Source organism: Amphibalanus amphitrite, unplaced genomic scaffold, assembly GCF_019059575.1.
Source record: "Amphibalanus amphitrite isolate SeventyFive unplaced genomic scaffold, NRLGWU_Aamphi_draft 000518F_arrow, whole genome shotgun sequence".
NCBI classification, from domain to species: domain Eukaryota; kingdom Metazoa; phylum Arthropoda; class Thecostraca; order Balanomorpha; family Balanidae; genus Amphibalanus; species Amphibalanus amphitrite.
This window is the reverse complement of record NW_024882012.1, coordinates 16,005-26,475: the sequence shown is the minus strand read 5'-3', so window position 1 is coordinate 26,475 and position 10,471 is coordinate 16,005.

The following is a 10,471-nucleotide window of genomic DNA, read 5'->3' as shown; positions in this document are numbered from 1 at the left end:
CACCGATATTGACACACTGTACTCCACACTCTTGAGTATGAAACCGTCAACGGCCACCGGAGTTGACGGTGTTAGTGTTAGCATGTTGCAGACGTTTTTTCCCGGCATTGGCCATGCTATTCTTGACATCGTGAACTCCAGTTTATCGACTGGTCTCATTCCACCTGGATGGAAGCACGCGATAGTGACACCAATACCGAAAGGCAAAGCAGGGAACACGCCAGCAGACACGCGCCCTATTTCCATTTTACCAGGCATAATGAAAATAGTTGAGCGCATAGTTCAAACCCAGCTGATCGACTACCTATCCGAGCATTCTCTGCTGGCAGCCGAACAACACGGGTACAGGAGACTGTACTCCACTGAGACGGCCCTCAACGTCATTACTGACCGCATTCTTCAGTCCATGGACAACGGTGAAATTTCAATTTTGGTCTTACTGGATCTTTCAAAATGTTTTGATGTCGTGTCTCACCAAAAACTCCTGCAAAAACTTAGCCTATACGGTATCGACACCGACTGGTTCGCTAACTATTTGGCTGGGCATGTGCAACAGGTCAGAGTCCGCGCCGCTGACGGCTCCAGTATCACCTCCCGACCGAGAGAAAACACCATTGGTGTTTTCCAGGGAGGTAGTCTCAGTTGTGCCTTGTACATGCTTTTTGCTAACGATCTCAGTCTGCACATGCCCGACGGAGTCACCATAGTACAGTTTGCAGATGACACTCAAATTTTGGTCACTGGAAAGAAACGGGATTTGGATTGTATCATCTCACGCACTGAGGCCGCACTCGACGCCGCCTACCGATGGTTTTGCCACAATGGCATGAAAGTTAACGCCGCCAAAACACAGATGCTGGTGTTGGGCACACCAGCAATGTTGCGTGGACTCCCGCCCGTCACTGTCAACTTTTGTGGTTCAACTGTAGTCGATGCAGGGACGGTGAAGAACCTCGGACTTTATCTCGACCGCCATCTGAACTATCAAGCTCACATCACCGCCATGGCATCAAAATGCACAGGAATTTTAATCGCTCTCAGTCATGCCCGCCACATGATGCCAGCAAACACACGTAAGGTAGTTGTTCAAGCCCTAGTCATATCGATCGTGCGGTATTGTATAAGCGTGTATGGGTCGTGCGGTGTGACCCAGATGGCTCGTGTCCAGAAAATTCTCAATTTCTGTGCCAGAGTCGTCAGTGGCCGTAGACGCAGCGACCACATCTCTGACGTCATACAGCAGCTCGGCTGGCTGCGGGCAGACGAATTAGCCGAGTACCACACTATCTGCGCAGTCCACCGAGCCATCACATCGGGTACTCCTGAACATATCAGTGATACCATCGGTCCTGTAGCCCGCGACATACACGACCACAACACCCGAAACGCAGGGCTGATAACACAGCCACGGGCCCGAACAGAGACGGGGAGACGTCGACTATGTATTAGAGGAGTCGCGATGTTAAACGGTGCCGAGTTGAGCCCGTATATACCAGCGTTTCGCGCCAATGTGAAGCGTGTGATCATGTCGAGACGCCGAGTAGCTGTCTGAACCTGTTCCAGTCGCACGCTTGTTTGTGTTTGCCAGTGATATCTATGCCTACTCGTACTGTCTATATGTTCCCCGTTTTATCTGGTTTTACGTGTCTGGTGAAAAGCCACTTTTATTGTGGATCCTAGATGAATACACATCTGTATCTGTATCTGTATCTGTGCCTGGCCTATTCTAATACATTAGCTGGAGAGTGTGGTGTAAACTGGTGTAAACAAATTGACCACGGTCAAAAATGTTACACCAGATTGCACTCAGCCAACATTTTTGGTTGGCCTCGTTCAAAAATCGGCTATGAGTTTTTGTCTACCTAAATATTTATTTTAATCGTTTCATACAATAAAATATATGCCAAACTCGGCTGGTGACAAATTTTCAAGCCATCAGTTCTTACTATTTTTTAACTCGGTTTTCGGCCTCGTTCAAAAATTCAGTAAGGACCTCAATCTAAAAAAATTATTTACATCGGCCTCGTTCAGTATTATATTTGCCCTCCAATCCGCACGTCATGTTATTTTTCTTGTTTCTGGCATATCTAAGGTAATTCCTAAATACCTCCAGCCCTGTTTCTTTTAACCTATATGTGTAAGAAGATCAGTTGACTCTTTGTGCCGTTTTTTTATACGCTTAGCATTGCGCAGGAATCTGTATCATTTTAGACGTAGATGCAATTAAAGACAAGTACATATTTGGCTTTAGTCATTTATTTCAACATTGCCAACAAAACAGCGTCAGATACCCTCGATGTCACTAGTGTCATTATATGTGACATCTTTCTCTATGTACAGTACAGCTGTCATTATCACGATATTCGGCATGCCCTTCAACTCATCGTCAACATTTTCATCGTCATGTTCGACTTCAAGTTTTACAGGAAACTTTCCATCACACTCGTTTGCATAAGATATTCTTTTGATGTGCGGTTACGAATCCTTCAACATCAAATGCAACATTCACCATCGTATTTAAATTTCTATTTGTGAACCGGCTATCATACATCAAATCCTCCTACATCATCTTCAACCTCTTCTCCATCCTCCTCTCCAGCACGTCCTTCGACAGGTCCTACAGCATGGGCGGCAGGGTGGTGATGGGTCCCAGACACTCCACCTGCAGCCCGTCCTCGCAGCAGAGCAGGTCCCTGATGCCGTGTCCCTCCTCGTGGTACGGCAGGTCACAGACAGAGCTGTACAGCTGAGACTCGATGCCCAGAGTTTCATCACGTCCGAGATTCTCACAGGCGACGTCTCCGATCGTCATGTTGTCCCCCTCGGGAGCCAACACCATCCAGCCGCCATTCTCTTCCAGGGCGTTGGAGCTGTCACGGCACTGCCTCCTGCAGAGTTCTTCGCCCTTGTGGTCGCAGGAATCCTCCCAGACGCTGGAGAAGCTGTAGAGGACGGTGAACTCCCTGTCGACGTTTGGAGTTCCGATCTCGCATGCACACTCATTGGGAGCGTCGGAAGTCTGCGAAGCAGCCAGAGCCAAGAGAGAAAGAACTACCACGGCACGCATATTGGTGGTGGGCGAGGAAGCGGAGAAAGCTTCAGTGGATGTTACGAGATCCGAGGAGACAATGGTGGCAATGCTGACGAGCGGTGATCTTAAATATGGTAAAGTAAGACCTCCAGGCACGGAGGTGCGGTGGGAAAATGTCACGTGTGTGCTTCCGCGTCACGCATAATATGTGTGCCGTTTGCGAGAATATGGCAGCTGTTTGGCGGGAGTCTACTTCAAGGTACTGTCTTAGCGCCAATGTTAATAATGTAATGAAAGTGATTGTTTGGAAACGTCAATAATACAGTAGGAGGAGTGGTGATATATGTGATAGAGAACGCGGATCTCTAGCTATCAGTGGGCTTATGACCTGATTTTGATGCTTATTACGGAATTCCATCCCTCAAAATTGTCTTTTACTGATAGGTTTTCAATTGCCCGTGTTGCTGGGCGTTTTAGACTTGAGCATAAATTTGTTGTTTATAACTTCGAGCCAAACAAGTCGGTTGCTGTTCCTCATCAGATGTTGCTTCGCTCCGTCTCACTGTTGTTCCTTTTTGGCTATTTCTTCATTGTCCTCGTCCGTGGTTTATCGTCGACTTGTTCGCCGTTTTTATTCGTCTTCACTCTTTTTTTTTGCTCATTCGTTTTGTTTCTTGCCTTCCCCGCCCACATCTACACCAATCCCCTTAACAGCAATGCCCGATCCCCGTACCCGTGGGCACCGCATCGTTAATTTCAGTGACTGAGATATTGCAGCTGGCCTTCAGGAAATGACTGTCTATGTGTTTCGGTCGATGGTTTCGAAATGGACTCCCGACTAGAGCCTTTAATGAGCGTCTCTCCTTCGATGAACCACTCACATTTGTCACAGACAGTTGTTAAATTCCACTGACATTTCCACTTTTAGGCTTGTGCTCAGTGCTCGCAGTCATAGTCATAAACATAGTAATTGATATAATGAATCATGTTATCTATGGTATAGTGATAGAAGTTATTGCTTTCAACCTTCGCGTCCATGACACTGATTTAAGTCCATGTGGTGGACTGAAATCTGGGCATCTTAAACCCTGGTTATCATGAATTCTGGCCGCTGTTAACTCTGATTTACGTCCACTGTACGTCCACTTTCTACATTCTACCTTTTCTTCAGTTATCCATGCTGCTCTATGCTGCCGTTATGCTAATGGTTTTCACACTATCATCAGTCCAATATCCAGTAGACCTTTGAGCGTATTGCGAGCATGTTGTTTATCGAATCTACCTCAAATGTTATCTAACAATTCGTCTAACATCGACAAACATAAGTAATTTATCAACACAAAACTTGACGACGTATTCAATATTCATCATACTTAACTTCCTTTCCTGAAGCGTTCTACCTGCTTTGCCTGGGGGGATGGGGGGCTGATGTTTAGGGCGTTCACTGGCGGGCGGCTAGCGTGGCCATCAGCTGGTGGGGGTGGGGGTAGGGGGGGGGGGGGGTGGAACGGCTCGCTCGCCTGGGCTTCTTGGGCCTTGGCGGTTCAAGCGGTTTGCACGACAGTCAGCTGGTCGAGGAAGGGGTGGGGCGACTGGGCTCGGCCTGTCGACTGAGGCCGGCAGCGGTCGCTTGGTCGGCGGTCGAATGGTCGAGCGGTTGGCTTGGTTTGTGGCTGAGAGGCCGGCAGCGGTCTCTTGGTCGGCGGCCGAATGGTCTAGCGGTCGCTTGGTTTGTGGTTGAGTGGTCGGGCGGTCGGCTGCGGTCGGCTGGTCGCTCGGTTGACGGTCGTTGGTCGGTCGGTGGGTGGTCAAGCGGTCGACTGGGGTCCCCGTTGGGTCGGCGATGCGGCCGTCGGCAGGCGAACTGTGTCGAATATTGATCCGTCTGAGTCCACTGGCGGGTGCAGTGATGCTCCACGGTTTGGATTTACGCTATGGTACCGTTGTGTCATAGTTGCACCTTACCATTTTTCGAGGTGTCTGTGATTCTGTTTTGTGGGTATGGTATTGGAGGAGATTCAGGAGTGTTTCTCAGGAGTGCCTTGATCATGATGTCTAAGTTACTTTGGCAGTTGCTTGGCGTTAACTGGTATTGTTCGAGTTTTTTTTTCGAGTATTTTGCAGTCGCGTGGCACATTTATTAATTATATCCTCGGCTCAAGCATACTTAAACAGTGTCTTTTTGAAATGCTCACGTCGGGTTACTGCATTTTACATCCATTATGAATAAACCTATAATTCATATTCAAAGAATCTGTCATAGTTCTAATTAGAATCGGCACCTCAACAAAGGAAAAGTACTGCACTGATAAAAATCCAATATTATTTAAATGCGGTTCCGGGTTCTCACATATATCTATCCCCTCGAATCGGCCAGAGGCCCCGACGACTTTTTGACCGTTTTTTATTCCCATTTTCACCGTTATCAACCAATCCGACGCCTAAATCTTTCTGTATCCACCCGGATCAGCTAAGATAATCGCTAATCTCACCCAAACCACACCCGACTTTTACATACTTTTCACACATACGCACGAGCGCACGCTCGATTTTCGTGAATTTCATGCGCCAAGCACGTGCCTATTTCCCATTGGACGCTTCCGCGTGAACGCACACGCGATACATAAACCGTCGACGATGACTGGACCGGCACATTTCCTCCGCAGTACGCACTCGGTCAAGTCCTCTTCAAGCCACGGAAAGGTTCCGAGTTTCGAAGGTCTTCTTTCCAAGAACTCTCCAACGCTCTCACCATGCGCTGCCTTCTGCTTCTCTCCACCCTCGTGGCTCTTACCATCGCGCAGTCCACCGACTCTCCCAACAAGCGCTGCAAGTGTGAAATCGGCACCCGAGAGGAGCATCACCACGAGGACGAGTTCACCGTCCTCTTCCAGTTCCACAACACCTGGGATCAGGACTGCACGCACAGCGCTGAGGATCTCTGCCGTGAAGAATGTGAAACAAACCGCGACGTCCTGGAGGCTTTTGGAGGCTGGTCGGTGGTGGTTCCCGACAACAACGGCGGCGACAACAGCACTGTGGGTGAGATCGCCTGCCGCAATCTCGGTAGGGAGGTTGGAGGAGATGGCTTGGAGACGTCACTCTACACAGCAATCTGTGATGAGGGTTTCAAGGAGGCCGGGCATGGAATCCATGAGAGGCTTTGCTGTTCCGATGGCTATCAAGTGAAGTGCTAGACGACTTGACGGAGGGGTAGGCGATGGAGGGATAAAGTTGATACCCTAGACGACATGATGGAGTTGTGGTTGAGAGGGGAAGGCTGATACCTTAAAATGCCCGCCAGGTTTGTGATCAAGACCGCATCCTAATAGTTTAGTTGTGAGCTGCTAGAACACGCTTCAGGTTTTGTGCTAAGTCTAGACTGCCTGCTAGAAGATAAATACGAACTGCTGTGCTAGAAAAGTTTTAGGCTATGTGTAAATTCAAGACAGCAAACCAGGGGTAAGGTGTGAGTTGAGTTATTCGCTGTAATGGCATACATACTACTATGTGTTATGGTTGAAATCTGATTTCGACCTTAGTGCTGGAGCTGCTTGAAAAACGGGCTTATAAATAAAATAAATGTCTTGTATTTCGGATTGTGACTTTTTCTGACAGATGTGTTGACTCCAAATCCTTTGATTAAGCTCATCTTAGAATTAACGTCACGAAATGCGAAGAAAAGGGATGTAACACGTTAGCCATTAGACCTTATTACGGATTTTTTTTTCAATGTCGTGAAAGGTATTATCTTTAATCGTGAGTTCTTTACATAACCTATTAATATGATTGCTTCATTGCGCCAAATCAACCGAGAAAAAGGTACGGGATAGAGAATGGGCTGACTGAATTTAGGTTAAGTTGATGCCTCTCACTACATATTAATATAAAAATTTCAGGGATAATAGTTGTAGAATGAAAATTACAAATTTGATGTCTTTTTGAAGTGTCACATGCCACATAATGCATTTGCTAGTAGTGTACCATTATTCTATATTCACTTCAGCATACACTACACTACAGAGTGTTTTTTACATGTCCATTGTCAATCAATAAACGGTGTATCTGAAGTGTATCTCAAGCTTCGATTCCTAAAGATACTACTCTCTCATGTGGTTACCAAATGTGATAAAAATATGTGTGTGGGCTGGTTGGGTATGTCGCCTCCCCCTATCCCCCTCCCGAGTCGGCCGTCCTCCTTCGGCCGCCCAGCAACAGCGGCACAGCCGCTTTCCAGGGGTCAGAGGTCACCTTGACCGTCACCTTGACCGGTGACCTTGACCGGCCGGACGCCCCGGGCGACAGGCGGACGAGGGGGGGGGGGGGGCGGAGCCGGGGCGCGACCGTGCGCGGGGGCTGGTGGTCTCAAGCTTTTGCGTTTTAGTGGTGTGGTAGTTGTAAGCGATTGAAACGGTCAGCGAGTTTCAATGCGGTGTTAGCGCAGGCTACCAAAGATGAAATCCATGTTTTTAGAAGAAATATTAACGTAATTTAATGATCACTGCGTTTGTCTGGGCTGTCTGGCCTCGGAACACTGTGCTACAATTAATTATGAGCTGTATAACTTACCATAGATCAGATGAATTATACATGATAATATAAGCGATCTTTATTTGACAGGATCTTTATTTTATTTTGATAAATGGTAAGACCATCCCGATCACCATATATATTTAGAAAAATCAAAATTAAGTTTTAAATGTATTTTATTTCGTGCATAAGCTGTTTTATTCTTACTAGCCAATAGCCATTACCACCGAATCAACCTATGCTGTTTCTATTGAGACTGTATTTATTCCCCATTCGGTTACATGTTTCGGTTACCGACATCATTTTGCGGGTAGGACGAACATACTAGTGTTGACAGCAACAGTAGCTATTACAAAACCTCGCGACAAACATCTTAAATCGTTCCTCCACTAGCGATAACATGACGATAACATCTCACTTTATCCAGCAATTAGCACTCTAACCATTGTGATGCATCTTCGATCAATACATTTCAATTCTACACCCAGTCTTGATGTTTCAGTTCGGAATCTGATGTGCTGCTTCTTGCCAGTTGCCACCGATGCTGTTTCACGGCTGGAGCCATCTTGTTACTTCTTGCGTCAATGACGTTCTAACGCTACAATCATAGTGACGTTTTCTATGTTTCAAATATACCGTTTGCATGTCAGGACTTTCCACCAATAACGTTCTAACTCTACCTCCGATATTTCACTCTTCGAACAATAACATTTTTATTCTTCTGTCGACGTTCTTTTCTTTCCACCAGTGACGTCATAATCCAACCTCTGCCGCGCTGCCTCTTCCACCAGTGACGTATTTCAAGGCTGGTGGCGGCATTCCACCTGCATCCCACCCACACAGCACAGCGGCTCGTGAATCCCGTGTCCCGCTCTCTTAAAGGGAAGTTCACACACTGCCGAATAAAGCTCAGTCACCACACCGTGCGTTTCATCTCTACCGAGATTGTTACAGGCAATCTCTCCAACTGTGCTATTGTTGTTGTCGTTGTTTTCTGGAACAACTACAGACCATCCTCCAAAGAGTTCCAGAAGATCGCGCTCGGTTAGACATTCTTCTTGACAAATTTCAGCCGCCTCGAAGTCACAGTCTTGTTCCCAGGTGTTGTGGAAGACGAAGAGAGCCGTGAACTCGCCGTCGTCATGGTGATCCTCCTTGTTGCCAATTTCGCACTTGCAGCGCTTGTTGGGTGAATCGGTTGATTGCGCGTTGATTAGCGATAGAACGGTAGCGAGAAGCAAAACACAACGCATCTTGAAAGATGTGAAAGAGAGCGCGTAAATGTAGAAGCTCTCGCTGAAAACTAAGCCCGCTGAGATAGTTTGCACTGGGAGGTTGTAAAGATGAAAGCAAACTGGAGAGAGTGATAGAAAAGTCGACGAATCGCCTTGGTGGTTATCGTTGATGATAGCGAGCTTAGTAAGAGGAAACGTTTGGGAAATGCGCACGTGCGTGGTATTTGGTGCGATGTGATTGGTGGATTTTGGTTTCGCATTTGCGTCATAGAACATACGTAAAGAGGGGCGGAATATTGACAATCTCTGAAAAACCTATCGGGTGTTTTCAGAATCTCGGATGTACTGAAGTGCAGCTGTCGCTTTGACGTATAATGAGCGGTATGCTATCTTCGTGGTGTAAAAACATTTCAATCATTGATCGGTAAAGGGTCCATCGGTATCCGAAACGTCATTTTGGGTACCGATGCTTTGCTCCTTTCGTGCTCTTTTTGCTTATCTATAATCTCTTTCCTGATTCTCTGATATTGAACACTTAGCTGAAAGCTCAGTGATGTGTCACTTTGAAATGCAGCTTGTTATGATCTCTGTGGTTGGATGCATACATGTTTCCATTAGTTCGTCGTCCACCATATCACTTCCAGCTACCAGGTCGCTTAGTCGCTTCATTCTTCATTTTAAGCGGGCGATCAGGCCACCACGAAATGTATAGTTTGATGCTGAAGTGGTCTAAGGTGTTGCCTTGGTCCTGTTTTTTCTTTTTCTCCTCTTTAGTGAACTCGAACGCGGCTCGAGGAAAGTGCATGACGTGTATTGTGCATAGTGGTTCCCTGATCATGTGCCATCCTGAAATAACTATGCCTGCATGGAAGGATGTGCAACAAATAAATAAAATAAAAAATAAAATAAAAAAAAATCATCAAACGTAGGTATGCCTTCATTTGCAGTCATATAGATTTCATCAAGATAAAAGCGCCTCATTGTGGCATAAGTTACATAACAACCAGTCCCTTGCTGTAACCTGAAAGCTCGCATTGACTCCCCTGCCCCCGCCGCACCGCCGCGCCGCCCGACCGCTTGCCTAGTTTGACATCCTGCCGCTAGATGTCTGTAGTGTATACTAGCGCCTGAAGGTATACTGTACCGCACGGCACGAGGCGCGCCCCGCGCGCCTGACGCAGGCCGAAGCGTGTAAAATTGATACGGGATGGTGGATTAAAGTAGAAGACGATGCAATGATGGATCAGTGAAATGGCGTTTGAGGTCTTTGGCTTACCAGATTGCTTCTGGATATAGCAAAAATGTTTCTTTTTTATAATTTAATCGGGAATGAAGAGAATGTCTATTCAGAATTCAACCTCCAGCGAAACAGAATTAGAGCCGTTGACATGTGTGCGGCTCAGATGCAAGAAATTTATCTTCGGTGTATATTTTATTTCAACAGCTGCTCTTTCCCAGACCATTGTCAGCAGACGGCTATGTAATTTTCCACGCAGACGCGGCGGCAGCCCGCGAAACATGTCACGTGACTGCGTTCGATTTCTCACGGTATTTTAGATATGCGTTCACGTGACATACGGCAGTGGTGTGAGCTAATATTGACTAAGACATGGCTCGTTCTGGGTTGGTCCTTCCCTCCCCCTCCCCTGCCCTGCCCCCCCCCCCGTTGAGCTCG